Below are 16488 nucleotides of genomic sequence, written 5' to 3' on the forward strand. Positions count from 1 at the left end.
CTGCACCTGCTGTTGTATTGTGCATGTACAAATGATTTTCCTTAAAGAGGCAGTAAATCACATGCGGACTCGAAGTTTTGATCTTCATGGTTCTTGCTGCATGTGTAGCTGCCCTATATGCCTTCATCATGATGAAGTTGTCAACAATGGATGTCTTGCATACAAAAATGCAAGTATGAGTACCACTTCACTGTTGGAGTCTATACTCTGCCCTATACTTGCAGAACATAGTTTCCATAGCTACCAATGCTTAATGAGAACATGCAATGCATGTGGTGTAGGTAATATTCAGATCTGTCCAAGAGAAGAAGTTGAGCAGAGTAAGCAAGTATCTGTGAAGTTTTTTGAAAATACAGTGGGTGCTACTGGATTAAACAATGAAGCTAGAAAGAGCACTGTGAAAGACATGTCCACAAGAAAATGTTGCCTAGAGAACTTTTGCGAGTGTACCAAGACCACTTGAAGAAGTATGTCACTCCCAATTTTATATTTAGGTGGCAAGCACAACAGTTCAAGGACTGCATTTCTTTGTTTCCAGATGATGTGGTTGTCTCCGTCATTGACTTTGCAGAGAACTACTCCTTCAAGGAGCAAAATGAGATCCAATCAATGCATTGGTACACTAAGCAGGTCACTATCTTTGTCCTGATTACTTATTTCCACATCACATCAGGTGCAATAAAGAAGACCATGCACTTTTTTGTCTCAGATGATAAACAACATGACACCTTATTTGTGCAGCATGCTTTTCTCTTACATGGTCAATGGTTGAGAGATCAAGGGCTAAGCTTTAAAAAACATTGGGTTTGGTCAGATGGCGCAGCTTCACAATTTAACGCAAAGCGACCGTTTTACTTTGTTGCTAGATATTGGAGCCTTACTGGCATGGAAATGAATTGGAATTTTATTTGCTTAGGACATGGAAACGGGGAACATGATGGGGCTGGGGCTGTCATTAAAAGGGCTCTAACTCATGAGAAATTGAAGCAAAATAGCGTGCGGTTGACTTGTGCAGTTGAAGTTGTCTCTTTTTTGAGAATGCATCTCAGTACTGGAGCAACTGCTATGTATGACAAGCAAAAGAGGGAGGTCAGTAGGGTGTTCTAGGAGGTCAAGCTAGGCGATGTTCAGCGATCCCATCAATGGGACTGCAAACCATTGAAGGGCTCAAGAGCAATACACTGTGTGAATGGGTATTTTGAGAACAACACTTGTGCATTGCAATCAAAACGGTTGTCATGCTTTTGTTTTCCTTTCAGGCTTGGCCATTGGAGAAAGTATATGAACAGATCACATGTGGAGACGTGGCAATATCACACTTTGGAGCCACTTTCTAATGATTCCCAGTCATGTGGAGACTCAGACGATGAGGAGTTCCATGGTGCCACTTATGCCGGGCATTATGACTCCTTGAGCGATGCTCTCACACCTGGAGACAATTTTGTTGTCACTTCTGAAGAGAATAATGAGGAGGTTGTTGACTTCTACATTTTGAAGTGTGTAGTAGCTAAGGGCCTAACAACTAACGAGCAAATTGATGCATGGGGCAACAAGATAGAGAAGCATACTTATATGGTCATGGGCCATTGGTATAAATCCCTACAAGAAAACTTGTATGAGCTGTGGGATAACAAGCCAGTAGTTTTCATATATTCCCACTTGATAAGGGCAATAAAGTTCCCTATGGAGCCTGTAGTGCTCGATGGCATAGGAGAAGTGTTCGAACTTTCCAATGAAAACCATGAGGCAATATACAATAGCATGCCCTTTGAATTGTAAATCAAATCTGATTTTATATCATCTAGTGAAAGATTGAACAAGATGGAATTGGTGTAAACGTACGATGGAATTGACATGTTGGTTTTTGAGAATGCTTCACCACTCCCCCCTCCCCCCCCCCCCCCCCCCCCCCCCCGCCCCCTCCTCAAACATCACCACTAAAAAGTGTTGCAGTTTCAAAAAAACTCAATAAAAATTTACCACTTTTTAGTGGTACTAAAGTGGTTTAGTCCCACTAAAAAGTGGTTAAGAATGCTTCACCACTCCCCCCAAACATCACCATTAAATGGTGTTGCAGTTCCAGAAAAACTGTTGCAATAACATGATAAAAATTTACGTTTTAGGGGTTTAGCACCACTAAAAAGTGGTTATGAGACATTCAGAAGTGTAGAGACATGTATAGTGTCATAATAATCAATATCTAATTCTCCTAAATGATTTTCTCATATTAAACTGATCATTTAATGTGGGGAGGTATCAGGGGAGAAAAAGCTAGAATATTGGTTAAGCTAGCAGACCGGCCACAGTAGGGATCCAAAGGAGGGAAAATAGGGATCAAAAGGGGGGGCCATCTGCAAAAGAGCCATGTGAAACAATGGGCTAAAAAGACCCTAAGGTTCAGCCCATTAAGACTTCCAAAATGCTAAGGTTCCAAAATTCAAAGGTTGTGTCCAAAGGTCAATCCTAGGGAAAATTGGATGCTTAGTGTGTGTACAAAAGTCTTCTTCAAAGCCTAAAAAGGAGGGGGCGAGCCCATTTAGTAGGGGATGAGAAAGAAAGCCACACACACACACACACACAGGCTCCCTTTTCACAAAGGGAATTAGGGACACATGTCAGCTCCCTAGGCCAGATGCCCACAAGGTGTGCCCAATTCCTATTGGAAGACCCTTGAAGTGGACCAATGAGAATTAAGCTAGAGTAAATCTAGTTTAATTAATTTAAAAACATTCAATAAAAGAAACCAATGAGAATTAAGTCTCCTAGAAGACTATTGGGCAGTCTCCCAAGGGGTCCAATGAGCATTCAGGAGCCCAATGGCTTGCCTGATTCCTATTGGCCAGGAGGCAAAGGGGTCCAATGAGAGTTTAGTTTAATTATTTAATTACCTAAATCTCTCACAAAAGGGGAAAGGGAGACACATGTCAGAAGGCTATCACTTATGCTGCTTAACACCCATTGGCTTGACTTGGGGAGGTCCAATGAGGCAAAAGCCAGACCATTTTAGCAGGAAGGGCTCGCCCAAGAGAGAGAGGGGACTGATTTTTGCTTGGCATTGACACACACACACACTCACACTTGACCATGTGTGAAGAAAGAATACTCTATCTCCTCCCAAGCTTTAATGGAGAGCTCATCACCTACTCCAAGCTTGTGAGATAGAAGCCTACATCAACACTCTCTTGACATGTGGATGCAAATCCAACCAAGATCCAAGCTTCAATGCATGCTCATCTTCTCTACCAAGCTAATTACTAAGCTAAGCTATGCTAATATGAGTGATTATGTGAGGAGATGTACATCTTTCTCGTAAGATACTCCTTCCTCTCAATCTACTCTCATACCCTGCTAGCTCTCACCATCTTCGAAGGTGTGTGAGGTCTTGGGTCTGAGAATGGGGATAATTCAAGTTGTGTTTGATTAAGTGTTTTGCTTAGTGCATGAAGATTCCATCTTCATTGCACTAGCTAGTCTTGAAGGAACACAAAGAATTGTATTGTACAATGTCTCTCTTGATGGGAGAAACCATAATACAAAGCCTTTTGGAGGGGGGACCGGCTCCATGCAAATCCGGTCCTCAACTATTGTCAATACCTTAATTTCTCTCTCTTTTGAAAGTATTGTGGATTCTATCTAACTAGGTGTTATGCTTTTTGTTGCTCTCTCCACCCAAGCACTCTTGTAATTCTCATTAGGAATCTATTCTAATGAAATGCCCACTATGTTCATGCTAATTTCCGCTACATTAGAAATATGTTTCAATTCCCTTTAAGGTAGACTGAATCCCTCTATGCCCTGCATACGGGGGAGCATGAGATTCATACATTACTTTCTCACGCAGGGAGTTAGTAACGCATAGTCTATTGCCATAGAGAAGATAACCATCTTGTAAAGTAAATGGTTCTTCTTTCTTCCCTAATGTAAGGGCTGAAATCACATCTCTAAAATCGGGATCAATAGCATACTCATCTATCATTGAAGATAGATCATTGTGAGTTGCTATGGAAACCGCATTCACTCTCGGTCGTCTTGAGAGTGCATCGGCTACTTGATTATGCTTGCCAGCAATGTGATCAATATGAAAATGAAATTGCGAAAGGAAATTTGCCCACCTCATTTGTTTGTCGGAGAGCTTGGTCTGCGTCATGAAGTACTTATGACTTTGGTAACATAGGGAGAAGCTGTTCAGGCCTCATCGAACCTTCACTGGAGTGTTCTTTGATGATATTATCATCTACTCTAATTCATTGGAGGAACACAAACAACATCTCCAGGTAATATTTCAAGTTTTAAGAGAGAATAAACTTTATGTTAATCGAAAGAAAAGTGAATTTTTCTTGCAAGAGATTCAGTATTTAGGTCACATTATCTCTCAAGATGGCATCCAAATGGATCCATCCAAATTAGAGGTAATAAAAGGATGGCCTAAACCAAGGAATCTTCACGAGCTAAGAAGCTTTATAGGTATGTGTGCATACTATAGACGCTTCATAGAAAATTTCTCACAAATTGCAGGACCATTACACGACCTAACAAAGAAAAGCGTTAGGTATACATGGTCTGCTAAGGAGAACAATGCTTTCGAAAAGCTTAAAGAAAAGCTTATCTCTCAACCTGTGCTTACACTACCGGATCTCTCAAAACCATTTGAGGTCCAATGTGATGCTTGTGGTGATTGCGTTGGAGCTGTTTTGCTCCAAGAAGGGCACGCCATAGGCTATGAGAGCCAAAGGCTCGACCCTGTTGAGCAAGCTCTAGGCATATAAGAAAAGGAACTCCTTGCAATTCTACATGCCTTAGACTCATGGAAGCACTATTTATTGGGGACTCCTTTCATTCTGCGAACGGATCACCAAAGTCATAAGTACTTCATGACGCAGACCAAGCTCTCCGACAAACAAATGAGGTGGGCAAATTTCCTTTCGCAATTTCATTTTCATATTGATCACATTGCTGGCAAGCATAATCAAGTAGCCGATGCACTCTCAAGACGACCGAGAGTGAATGCGGTTTCCATAGCAACTCACAATGATCTATCTTCAATGATAGATGAGTATGCTATTGATCCCGATTTTAGAGATGTGATTTCAGCCCTTACATTAGGGAAGAAAGAAGAACCATTTACTTTACAAGATGGTTATCTTCTCTATGGCAATAGACTATGCGTTACTAACTCCCTGCGTGAGAAAGTAATGTATGAATCTCATGCTCCCCCGTATGCAGGGCATAGAGGGATTCAGTCTACCTTAAAGGGAATTGAAACATATTTCTAATGTAGCGGAAATTAGCATGAACATAGTGGGCATTTCATTAGAATAGATTCCTAATGAGAATTACAAGAGTGCTTGGGTGGAGAGAGCAACAAAAAGAATAACACCTAGTTAGATAGCATCAACAATACTTTCAAAAGAGATAGAAATTAAGCTATTGACAACAGTTGAGGACCGGATTTGCATGGAGCCGGTCCCCCCTCCAAAAGGCTTTGTATTATGGTTTCTCCCATCAAGAGAGACATTGTACAATACAATTCTTTGTGTTCCTTCAAGACTAGCTAGTGCAATGAAGATGGAATCTTCATGCACTAAGCAAAACACTTAATCAAACACAACTTGAATTATCCCCATTCTCAGACCCAAGACCTCACACACCTTCGAAGATGGTGAGAGCTAGCAGGGTATGAGAGTAGATTGAGAGGAAGAAGGATTATCTTACGAGAAAGATGTACATCTCCTCACATAATCACTCATATTAGCATAGCTTAGCTTAGTAATTAGCTTGGTAGAGAAGATGAGCATGCATTGAAGCTTGGCTCTTGGTTGGATTTGCATCCACATGCCAAGAGAGTGTTGATGTAGGCTTCTATCTCACAAGCTTGGAGTAGGTGATGAGCTCTCCATTAAAGCTTGGGAGGAGATAGAGTATTCTTTCTTCACACATGGTCAAGTGTGAGTGTGTGTGTGTCAATGCCAAGCAAAAATCAGCCCCCTCTCTCTCTTGGGCGAGCCCTTCCTGCTAAAATGGTCTGGCTTTTGCCTCATTGGACCTCCCCAAGTCAAGCCAATGGGTGTTAAGCAGCATAAGTGATAGACTTCTGACTTGTGTCCCCCTTTCTCCTTTTGTGAGAGCTTTAGGTAATTAAATAATTAAACTAAACTCTCATTGGACCCCTTTGCCTCCTGGCCAATAGGAATCAGGCAAGCCATTGGGCTCCTGAATGCTCATTGGACCCCTTGGGAGACTGCCCAATAGTCTTCTAGGAGACTTAATTCTCATTGGTTTCTTTTATTAAATGTTTTTAAATTAATTAAACTAGATTTACTCTAGCTTAATTCTCATTGGTCCACTTCTAGGGTCTTCCAATAGGAATTGGGCACACCTTGTGGGCATCTGGCCTAGGGATCTGACATGTGTCCCTAATTCCCTTTGTGAAAAGGGAGCCTGTGTGTGTGTGAGTGGCTTTCTCTCTCATCCCCTACTAAATGGGCTCGCCCCCTCCTTTGTAGGCTTTGAAGAAGACTTTTGTACACACACTAAGCATCCAATTTTCCCTAGGATTGACCTTTGGACACAACCTTTGAATTTTGGAACCTTAGCATTTTGGAAGTCTTAATGGGCTGAACCTTAGGGTCTTTTTAGCCCATTGTTGCACATGGCTCTTTCGCAGATGGCCCCCCCTTTTGATCCCTATTTTCCCTCCTTTGGATCCCTACTGTGGCCGGTCTGCTAGCTTAACCAATATTCTAGATTTTTCTCCCCTGGTACCTCCCCACATTAAATGATCAGTTTAATATGAGAAAATCATTTAGGAGAATTAGATATTGATTATTATGACATTACCTCTCTCTTGAAATCATAGTCGTCCTCGACTATGGTGTAGAGAAGATAAAGCATATTCATGAGTCCTTTTCTTAGCGGGTAGAGGATCCCTATGTTACCCTATGACATCATTCCATAATGGATGACTAGTCTATTTGGCGCTTGAGAGCCTGAGGCTGCCGCAAGCATGTCTGCACATCAGTCCTAGTAGAGTGACAAGCTCTACTTGGTGTTTGGGAGACGTCGTCTCCGCAAACTTGATCTAAGCATGCATACTACTTCATTTTTGTGCACAAATAAAGAAAAAGAGAGTCTTATAAGAAAAAAAAATTGTTCATTTTTAACATTTTGTACATTTGCTTACTCTTGGGAAGCATTGTAAGCATTGACAAGGTTTAGGTTATCCTTTAATTGTATGCCTTGCATCCATCTAGCATCTTCAAAAGGATAATTCTTAAACTTCATAAGATATCGTCGGATAGTCTTACCGCCTCTTAATACCTTGTCTTCATGTCGGAGAATGGACTCGGGCTGCAGCACCTCCTCTTGGTCCTCGATCTCCTGTGGGTCTTCAATAGTTGGTTCTTGAGGTGGCTCTCCTTTGTAAGGCTTTAATAGGCTCACATGAAAAGCATTGTGTATGAGCCAATGATTGGGCAACTTAAGTTGATAGGCCATGTCATTGATTGGCCTAAGAATCTGGAAGGGACCATAGTACCTTCTTGCTAGTTTAGCATAGTACTTTTGGTGGCCCGTAGGATTCTTGCCCGTCGTGTGCCTTAATCGAGCCTTGGGAAACTTTAACAAGACCCAATCTTTTTCTTTAAATGCTTGGGCTCTTCTGTGCTTGTCAGCAGCAGCCTTTTGCCTTTGCTGTGAGATAGAGATAGCATCTTTAATCTTTTGAAAAGATTCTTGTAGGTCTCGGCTATACTCATCTGCAGCGAAGATCTTCCCATGTACCTTAAGTAGCAAGGGACTTTTTGATCTTCCCTCAATTACCTCGAAAGGTGCTTTTCCCATGGAAGTATGTACAGTGTTATTGTAAGCATACTCCACTAAGGGTAAGTACTTCTCCCATTGGGATCTTTGATCTACTTCCGTTACATAGGCTTTTAGTAGATCGAGAATTGTTAGGTTAGCTATTTCACTTTGGCCATCCGTTTGTGGATGATAGTCCGAAGAGAAATTTAGCCTTGTCCCTAAATTCTCAAAGAGACCCTTCCAGAAATTACTGGTCATTCTAGGATCTCTATCCTACACTATGGACATTGGTAAGCCATTGTATTTGAAAATTTGTGAAATGAACAGGGTTGCCATTTGATGGGCTTTGATAGTCTTTTTGACAAGTATAAAATGAGCTTTTTTACTAAACCTGTCTACTATCGTCCATATTCCCGTATTCCCATGGATAGACTTAGGCAATCCGAAGATAAAATCCATGGATATGCTCTCCCATGGTGAATTAGGGATTGGCAAGGGTTGAAGCAATCCACGTTGCTTCCCTCTATCAAATTTTGTCTTTTGACATACCACACATTTGGAAACATACTCTTGTATGTTCACTTTCATGGTAGGCCAATAGAAATATGTTTCAATTCCCTTTAAGGTAGACTGAATCCCTCTATGCCCCGCATACGGGGGAGCATGAGATTCATACATTACTTTCTCACGCAGGGAGTTAGTAACGCATAGTCTATTGCCATAGAGAAGATAACCATCTTGTAAAGTAAATGGTTCTTCTTTCTTCCCTAATGTAAGGGCTGAAATCACATCTCTAAAATCGGGATCAATAGCATACTCATCTATCATTGAAGATAGATCATTGTGAGTTGCTATGGAAACCGCATTCACTCTCGGTCGTCTTGAGAGTGCATCGGCTACTTGATTATGCTTGCCAGCAATGTGAGCAATATGAAAATGAAATTGCGAAAGGAAATTTGCCCACCTCATTTGTTTGTCGGAGAGCTTGGTCTGCGTCATGAAGTACTTATGACTTTGGTGATCCGTTCGCAGAATGAAAGGAGTCCCCAATAAATAGTGCTTCCATGAGTCTAAGGCATGTAGAACTGCAAGGAGTTCCTTTTCTTATATGCCTAGAGCTTGCTCAACAGGGTCAAGCCTTTGGCTCTCATAGCCTATGGCGTGCCCTTCTTGGAGAAAAACAGCTCCAACGCAATCACCACAAGCATCACATTGGACCTCAAATGGTTTTGAGAGATCCGGTAGTGTAAGCACAGGTTGAGAGATAAGCTTTTCGAAAGCATTGTTCTCCTTAGCAGACCATGTATACCTAACGCTTTTCTTTGTTAGGTCGTGTAATGGTCCTGCAATTTGTGAGAACTTTTCTATGAAGCGTCTATAGTATGCACACATACCTATAAAGCTTCTTAGTTCATGAAGATTCCTTGGTTTAGGGCATCCATTTATTACCTATAACTTGGATGGAATCATTTGGATGCCATCTTGAGAGATAATGTGACCTAAATACTGAATCTCTTGCAAGAAAAATTCACTTTTCTTTCGATTAACATAAAGTTTATTCTCTCTTAAAACTTGAAATATTACCTGGAGATGTTGCTTGTGTTCCTCCAATGAATTAGAGTAGATGATAATATCATCAAAGAACACTCCAATGAAGGTTCGATGAGGCCTGAACACCTTCTCCATCAAGCGGTTGAATGTGGCTGGTGCATTGGTCAAGCCAAAAGGCATGACAATATATTCGTAAAGACCAACTGTAGTGCGAAACGCGGTCTTTACAATGTCTTGATCAACTATCCTTATTTGATGATAGCCACTCTTTAGGTCAATCCTACTGAAGTAGGTCGATCCTTGCAGCTTATCAAATAGGTCTTCTACCCGTGGAACGGGAAACCTATTCTTGATAGTGATCCTATTTAGTGCTCTATAGTCGACACACATACGATATGTGCCGTCTTCCTTTTGCACTAATAGCACAGGTGAGCAAAATGGAGATGAGCTAGGCCTAACCATGCCCTTCTCAACTAACTCATGCACTTGCCGCATAATCTCCTCTTGTTGAGCTTGAGAAACTCTATAAGGACGTTTATTAGGCGGTGAACTTCTTGGAAGAAGTTCAATTGCATGGTCATCATTACCTCGTTTAGAAGGTAGCTCACAAGGGATGTCGTCAATAAAAACATCTTGAAACCCCTTGAGAAAATTGGATAACTCTAATTCCTTTTGGTTGCTTTTATTTTCGTTTGTTAAAGCATTAGGTTCATTTTGAGAATCTTTAACAAAAATCATGTACACGGAAATAGAGCTCTTTATTGACTTGTTGAAAGCTGGTGTATGTACAATGGGGATGGTGTTACCCATTTCCTTAGCATCTATATACATGTCTTTTTCCCTGAACTTAAAGGAGATTCTCCTTTCAGGAAATTTAACATCGGCAGCCAGGCGGTCAAACCATGGTGCCCCTAGGATTACATCCTCATGCTTGAGAGGAGAGATAAAGAAGTCCTCTTTGTCCACATAGCCTTGGACATGAAGCCTCAATTTCCCAATTAAGGGAGTGACTGAAGCTTCTTGCCCCTTGAAGGCACTGTCTGCGGGTAGGACATCTCCCATCTCGTAGGATTGTATGCCTAGCTTGGTGGCTAACTCCATAGATATAAAATTGTGAGTAGAACCAGGGTCAAAGAGAATAAAAGCATCATGTTCTCTTACATTTCCCCAAGCATGGCATAGAGGAGATCCTTTGTGTTGAGTTTGGTGAGTCTCCTCCTCTTGGATTTCAACCAAGGAAGCTCTAGGAGGATCTTGGCGGTTGTTCTTTTGGGGACAAGCGCGGTACGCATGCCCTTGTTCGCCGCACTTGAAACACCGGTTATTTTTACGATAACGCTCAAGCTCTTCAGGAGAGAGTTTATTCTTTCCTTTATAAACTCCCTTCTCTTTAGCTTTGTTGAAATTGCCCTTAGGAGACTTTTGGACATTGTCCTTCCCCTTAGGCTCATTGGAACCCTTGTTTTCCGGGGGTTTATTATTTCTTTTAACCCCCGTTTGGAAATTGATTCAAGAGGCCACCATAGTATGGTGTATTACCGCCGATATGGTGCGTGGCCTTTGGGAGTTGACATACTCCGCCATTTCTTCGGTTAAGCCCGCACAAAATTGTTGCTTTTGCTCTTCAAAATCCAACCTTTTGAAGACAGTGGCTTTGAGTTGTAGGTCCCAAAACTTGTCTACATATTTGTGGATGGATTCATTGGGAGAGAGCTTTAAGCTTCGCCATTCGGTGAGTACTTTGTCTTTGGCATCGGTGGCCAAAAATTGCTTCATAATGGAAGCTCTTAAAGCCTTCCATGTTCGTGGAGCTTCACCGTTGGCTCGTAGGCTAGACCACCATTGTCTGGCGGACTTTTGAAAGTGCATAGCTACATGGCGTAGCTTAGAGGACTCCGTGAAGCCCTCATCTCCAAACGCCGCATCGAATTGTTGGATAAAGGCCAAGACTTTGTCCGTAGCACCAAAGGTACCATCATAGGTAAGGAAAGAGATGCTCTTCCCTCCCTCTTTGAATTTCTTCAACTTGGACGACCTCTTCCATGCGGCATAGGATTTCCTATGGCCTCTTCTTTTTTATGGTTCAAAGATTGCACCATCACTTTCTTCAGAGGGTGAAGAATTTGAAAAAGGTGGAGAAGAGGGTGACCTCTTTCTCGCCTTTTTCTTGTCTTGATCTTTGTCATCTTCACCATAGCTTTTATAAGAGGAAGAGGATGAAGAAGATGGAGAAGAGGGTGTCCTCTTTCTCGCCTTTTTCTTCTCTTGCTTTTTATCATCCCTCTTTGAATTGTGGTGGGGAGAAGAATATGATGGTCTTCTCCGCTTTGGTGGTGACGGAGAGCGTTTAGCCCGCCGTCTTCATGGAGCCATCTCCGCAGAGCTGGCGGGAGACTCGCTTCTTTCTCGTTCCTTCGGTGGAGGCTCTTGAGTTCTCCTTTGCGAAGGAGATACATCATCAAGAAGTAAATTTTTGAGCCCTTCATAAGGATTCTCTTCTTCTTCCCGAATCGGAGTGAGACCTCTTTTGGTAGTCTCACAAGGAGGCTTCCTAGGTGTTCTCTCGTCATGGTGATGAGCTTGGACAATCCCGTGAGGACTCATGAATATGCTTTATCTTCTCTACACCATAGTCGAGGAGGACTATGATTTCAAGAGAGAGGTAATGTCATAATAATCAATATCTAATTCTCCTAAATGATTTTCTCATATTAAACTGATCATTTAATGTGGGGAGGTACCAGGGGAGAAAAAGCTAGAATATTGGTTAAGCTAGCAGACCGGCCACATTAGGGATCCAAAGGAGGGAAAATAGGGATCAAAAGGGGGGGCCATCTGCGAAAGATCCATGTGCAACAATGGGCTAAAAAGACCCTAAGGTTCAGCCCATTAAGACTTCCAAAATGCTAAGGTTCCAAAATTCAAAGGTTGTGTCCAAAGGTCAATCCTAGGGAAAATTGGATGCTTAGTGTGTGTACAAAAGTCTTCTTCAAAGCCTACAAAGGAGGGGGCGAGCCCATTTAGTAGGGGATGAGAGAGAAAGCCACACACACACACAGGCTCCCTTTTCACAAAGGGAATTAGGGACACATGTCAGCTCCCTAGGCCAGATGCCCACAAGGTGTGTCCAATTCCTATTGGAAGACCCTTGAAGTGGACCAATGAGAATTAAGCTAGAGTAAATCTAGTTTAATTAATTTAAAAACATTCAATAAAAGAAACCAATGAGAATTAAGTCTCCTAGAAGACTATTGGGCAGTCTCCCAAGGGGTCCAATGAGCATTCAGGAGCCCAATGGCTTGCCTGATTCCTATTGGCCAGGAGGCAAAGGGGTCCAATGAGAGTTTAGTTTAATTATTTAATTACCTAAAGCTCTCACAAAAGGGGAAAGGGAGACACGTGTCAGAAGGCTATCACTTATGCTGCTTAACACCCATTGGCTTGACTTGGGGAGGTCCAATGAGGCAAAAGCCAGACCATTTTAGCAGGAAGGGCTCGCCCAAGAGAGAGAGAGGGGGCTGATTTTTGCTTGGCATTGACACACATACACACTCACACTTGACCATGTGTGAAGAAAGAATACTCTATCTCCTCCCAAGCTTTAATGGAGAGCTCATCAACTACTCCAAGCTTGTGAGATAGAAGCCTACGTCAACACTCTCTTGGCATGTGGATGCAAATCCAACCAAGAGCCAAGCTTCAATGCATTCTCATCTTCTCTAACAAGCTAATTACTAAGCTAAGCTATGTTAATATGAGTGATTATGTGAGGAGATGTACATCTTTCTCGTAAGATACTCCTTCTTCCTCTCAATCTACTCTCATACCCTGCTAGCTCTCACCATCTTCGAAGGTGTGTGAGGTCTTGGGTCTGAGAACGGGGATAATTCAAGTTGTGTTTGATTAAGTGTTTTGCTTAGTGCATGAAGCTTCCATATTCATTGCACTAGCTAGTCTTGAAGGAACACAAAGAATTGTATTGTACAAAGCCTTTTGGAGGGGGGACCGGCTCCATGCAAATCCGGTCCTCAACTGTTGTCAATAGCTTAATTTCTCTCTCTTTTGAAAGTATGGTTGATGCTATCTAACTAGGTATTATGCTTTTTGTTGCTCTCTCCACCCAAGCACTCTTGTAATTCTCATTAGGAATCTATTCTAATGAAATGCCCACTATGTTCATGCTAATTTCCGCTACACATAAGTTATTAGGCCATTAAATGTTACATATAGTGCAAAGACAGTAAAGTGCCAGAACTTCTATATATATTACAAAAAGTATATTACAATAATTATCCAGAAACGTCTACATATCCACTGGAAGAATGTACAATATATAACATTTCTGGCAGTTCCGGATGTACAATCTCATTCATCTCCATTTATAACAAAGTGCTCAAAGACTAGACTCGAAAGTTCATCTTTGGGATTGCTGATGGGGTTTATCTTTGTATACTCCAGGGTATTGGGGGTTAGTGCCCATCTGCACAGCCATGGCAACAGTGTGCACGTGAGGTAATCAGGGTCTTGTTCTTCATCAAGAGGATCAAAGGTGGGTGGACATATACAGTTGTCCCAGACATTACGCAGATTTATATCTGGAGTCATCTACCAGCAATGTCCGAGAGGAGTCGTATTCTGGAAACTTGTTCCAGACATGGTAAAGGGGCTTGAAAGACACAGGTTCACCTACAAGGTTTCTTGGAGCTCCAGCAATCTCTTCAAAATACGACCACTTTTCACATTGCCAGTTTGAGAAGAGATCCCTAAAGTAATATGTCCTATGTTCCCATATGTCTGGCCAACATGTACTGAGGATATGCTCAGTGTTAGCAGCAGTACAAGTGCTCCAAATCATTGCATCTGCTATTTGCCTCAAATCCCAAACAAATTGCTCAACATCTCTACGGTAGTAGATCCACAACTTCTCGTCCAATCTTTTTAGTTTAACTCTATCGAAAGTTGGACGTGGAGGGTGTTTAAGTTGTCCAGTCTTTGGATCACGTTTGGTTACATCTCGTTTCACGAATAGTCCATCGAGATCAAGGATGATGATCTTTTTGATCTTGCAGAAATTCGAAACAAGATATGCCCATCCAAGGCAGTTTGGCGAAATCTCCTCAATTTCGGGGAAAACTACTGGTTCCTGGTCTTCCTCTACTTTATCTGGTGTTACATCTGCATCCTGCTCTGCATCCTACTTAGTTGTTATGTCTTCAACCTTCTCATCTGGTTCTTGAACATCTCCAATCCAGCTAAGTTCTGCCATAGACAAGTACCATGCCTTAAAAACCTCAATCAGACTGACATATTAACCTTTTCAAAATACACTTGAAAAGTATACCTTCCACGCTATTGATTTCCATTTCATTAATTTCCTGAACTTCTATGGCAACAGTCCACTTGGCAGAAGATACTGGAGAAAAAATAAGCTCTACTTGAAGATGCTCATGATGATGTCGGAAAGAACAATACGAGTACAATAAATAGACAGTCAATGAACAATATGAGTATAATAAATAGACAATCAATAAGCAATAAACAACTAGTGAACGAAAAATAAATCCGTCGTTTCATTATCATCAAAATGAGGGTACAAAGACAAAATTACAAAGAGGCTACAAAGCACAAAAGGTTAATAGGGGCTACAGAAGTTCCTTGCGGGACTTTGGTTTGGGAGGTTTAAGGTTGGGTGCTTGGAGGTTAGTCTTTTCCCGAGCAGATGAAGGCTCCTTGGATTTTTTACCTCCTGGATTAGGCTCTGGAGGCTCGGATGCAACCTTAGCTTGTTTCTTTGGTGTGGAGCGCTCTTCAATGTTGCTCCTCTTTTTCCTACTCCCCAAAATCTTTGCACAAACCTCTGAAATAAGAAGTTCTGAGTCCTCATCAGACAAGTTCACTATTGTATCCTTTTCAATTGGCTTCTCAGATGATTTTTCAGCATCCTCTACGTCCTTGTTCATTGCAGGTTCTGGCTTCAGAGGCACCTCGACTGACTCCTTGGATGCGTCACCTTGAGCTCCCACTACATCTGCTCTTTTTTCAGCCCTTTTTCTGCCTTTTGTTGGTCCGGAGTGTCTTCACCTGCTTGTTTCTGGGATGCATTCTTATCCCCGCACCCACCACACATGCTATCAATATTGGGTTTGCGTGATGACCCATCTTGGGAGTGTGCTACATAAAAGACAATGTAATAATACTCAATATTAAGTTATGTGAACATTCAAAGAGAAGAATGTTCCACAGAATATTACCAATTCTATCAACAGGAGATCCAAAGATGCCTTCCATTGGATCTTTCTGTGCAATTACATGGAGAAAAGGAACAAAATGGTCAAGAAATGAATCTACAATCAGCTTCATATCATAAGGTATAAAAACATCTATTACCTGTACCAACATGCTCATCCATGTTTGCCTCTCCAGGTGCCAGCAGCTTCGAAGCATCTTTTAAAGGTTCCTCACATCCATGAGATAGACACTGGCCGACAGACTTACAGGCAGTTACAAAACAAAGTGGGTGATACGGATGTTGACACCGGAGCATGTAGACACCGGTAACAACAGTCTACATGATAGACATCCCACAAGCAACACAATCACCTAACTGCACAACACAACTATTGTCCGATCCCAAATGAACAGGCGGCCTGACAGGAAGGATAGGCATTCTTGACTTGAACAAATTGATAATCGTTTCCACAAATCTAAGATGCCCTGTCGCCACTTCTACTTCCCATAACAAAGTGTCATGCTCACCCTGTAAAAAAATAGCACGGTGTACTTGATAAAACAGTATAAGTGTTTGTGCATTACTTTCAAGAGTCTTCATCACTTTATGTGGTACCACTTAAGAGTGTTATATAAACACATTTAAGTGGTCTTTTACCATATAAAATGGTCTCTAACCATTTTTTTCGAATTAGAGTTTAACCACTTTTAAGTAATATCAACTACTACTAGGTGAATCAATCAAGCTTACATACCTGTAATTGTGCTGCCTCTTCACCTAGGTTATCAAGATTGTGCACTTCAATATCAAGTCCCATGTCTTTGAGAGCCTCCTTTCTGATTTGAATCAAGGTCTCAAGCTTTGCCATTGCTTCCTCATTTGGTACAAGCCCAGCCTTATGCAACTTG

The sequence above is a fragment of the Adiantum capillus-veneris genome, chromosome 7 (genome assembly GCF_014529385.1).
Source record: "Adiantum capillus-veneris isolate H3 chromosome 7, ASM1452938v2, whole genome shotgun sequence".
In the NCBI taxonomy this organism is placed as follows: Eukaryota; Viridiplantae; Streptophyta; class Polypodiopsida; order Polypodiales; family Pteridaceae; genus Adiantum; species Adiantum capillus-veneris.